Raw genomic sequence first — 2,500 nt, forward strand, 5'->3', positions numbered from 1 at the left:
ACTATCGGGACGCCAGAGCGTGCGAGACGCACTGTGTCACTCGACCGTCCTCGTTCAGAGGGCCGGCCAACGCATCACACCAGTGCGGCCACGCGGACCGCAGAGGGTTCAACAATTTTGCAAATCCTCGGCCACAGACTCACCAACTGAAGGCAGGAGAGGGCAGCTGAGGCCCACTCGTTGCCTGCAGATACAGTCAATCACGGGGATCGACCGGCAGCGAGACCGTACGAATGCACTCGTGATTCGTGAAATGATGCAAACCTAACTGCACTCGACCGGAGGGAGCCAGCCCACTGATGACCAGTCACCAGCAGGTCAGACGCCCGCCGACACAGGCAGTCTACAACGATGCGGACACACGGATGAACCGCTGCAGTCACCCTACACAGCACCCGTCACTAGGAGCAACGCTGGAACTCGTCTCGTATGTAATTAAGCGTGACTTTTTTTGCCACAACACCCCACTTCACGACCTATCAACACGCTCATTTGTACGACACTCTTGTTTGGTTGCTTATCTAGCCCACGTGGTCACATTGTTCAATTCGTCTGCACTTGTATGGTAATTGCTTGCGATATATTGCTCAAATTTTCGCGCTACGCGCGTTCATTCCTTCATTCGTCTGCACTTGTATGGTAATTGCTCCAATTTTCCGGCGCGCAAATCCCCTCTGCAATGTTCCCATCTGCACTGTTCCCCGTCTGCACCCTTCCATTCCGCTAAACATACAGTTCAAGTTATACATGGCTAACATACAGTTACAATACAATACTGGAGATTGCACAATCTTTGCAACACAAATAGAAACAAGTGTGTTGAGCACTGTGGTTCCTTATTATATATGGGATGTGCTCATAATTTAAGTAGTAAAACAGACCACAGTGTGTGTACTCAAATTCCATATAAGGAAGGGTAATGCTCTATGCTTTTACTGTCTTGTTGCAAAGATTCTGTATAGTATTATAGTACACTCACTCACTCACTCACTCACTCACTATATTGCAGCACAACATCTATTCGCCAGCAGCCAGCCAGCCAGCCAGCCAGCCAGCCACCCACCTCTTACTATTCATCAGTCAGTCGGTCGGTCGGTCGGTCGGTCGGTCGGTCGGTCGGTCGGTCGGTCGGTCGGTCGGTCGGTCGGTCGGTCGGTCGGTCGGTCGGTCGGTCGGTCGGTCGGTCGGTCGGTCGGTCGGTCGGTCGGTCGGTCGGTCGGTCGGTCGGTCGGTCGGTCGGTCGGTCGGTCGGTCGGTCGGTAGGTAGGTAGGTAGGTAGGTAGGTAGGTAGGTAGGTAGGTAGGTTGGTGGGCCGGCCAGTCAGCCAGCTACAACATAGCTTCACAAGCTACACAACAATTGCTGCTTTAACTACCAGCTGCAGCTTCTAATTATAACTACCCATTGAAGCTACTTTGTAACTAGGCGCTTTGTAAGGGGCCGCTTTGTAACTAGGCAAGGACTTCATTACACTAACATTAATTTTTTCCACCACGAGGACTTTAGGCTGGAAAATAGAAATAATAGGGCCTTAAGTGCTCGTTGACTTTACACTCCATGAACATTACAACTTTTTACCCACTACTTTTATTCCCACTTGAATTTACTGTACATTATTTGCGTATTGTTAGCAACGTACAATACAATACTACTTGAAGATAAGCTTGATATTGTTATGATCAAATGAAGCATGGCTCAATGAAGGTATATATAACTCACTCACTCACTCACTCACTCACTCACTCACTCACTCACTCACTCACTCACTCACTCACTCACTCACTCACTCACTCACTCACTCACTCACTCAGGGAAAATATTTAAATTTCCTGCTACAGTGCTGCTACATTGCAGCCCATAAAATCTGCACATTTCCTGAGGTGTCCTGCAAGTGTCCTGCAACCTACTTACAAAGGATAGTGCAACGTTTCCTGTATAGTTTCCTTTACTATTCCTGAAGTAGTTCAGGACTTGTGTAACATTCATAAGTCTACAGGAAATTTTGTATTTGTAAAGTATAAGAAATTTTGATATTTTTCCTGTGTCACTCACTATAATTAGGATAGTTATAATTATACGTGCGTAATTATACAATTACTGTTTGCAAGTAGCCATCATCACATACTTCAGTTGCTTGCAGTGCCATGACTATAATGACAAAGGCAGGGATCAATTGTAAAACTGTTGCTATCACAAAAAGAAAGTTTCGTCTTTGCGGTTTGGTAATGATCAACGAGGATTTAAGGCTGCAGTTTTCATATTTTTGGGCCTTAACTGCTCGTTGTGAAATATTCTGAAAACAAACAAAAATAAGAATGCAGAAGCCTACAACACCTGCTGTTCCCAGGCGGTCACCCATCCAAGTACTGGGCAGGCCCTACGTTGCTTAACTTCGGTGATCAGACGAGAACCGGTGTTTTCAACGTGGTATGGTCGTAGACACAAGTCAATGCATATCTCATGTACTTATGTGTGAAGTTCAGAAATATACTCGACTTAA

The 2,500-nt window shown here is 46.5% G+C and overlaps 1 non-coding gene across 1 annotated transcript; it reads right to left on the reverse strand.

Moving 5' to 3' along the window:
- Nucleotides 1-2,322: 2,322 nt before the first annotated feature.
- LOC135332329 (5S ribosomal RNA) lies at nucleotides 2,323-2,441 on the reverse strand. Its single transcript, XR_010393188.1, has one exon. It is a non-coding gene; the product is annotated as a 5S ribosomal RNA (ribosomal RNA).
- Between the last annotated feature and the right edge of the window lie 59 nt (nucleotides 2,442-2,500).

The sequence above is a fragment of the Halichondria panicea genome, chromosome 2, assembly GCF_963675165.1.
Source record: "Halichondria panicea chromosome 2, odHalPani1.1, whole genome shotgun sequence".
NCBI lineage: Eukaryota > Metazoa > Porifera > Demospongiae > Suberitida > Halichondriidae > Halichondria > Halichondria panicea.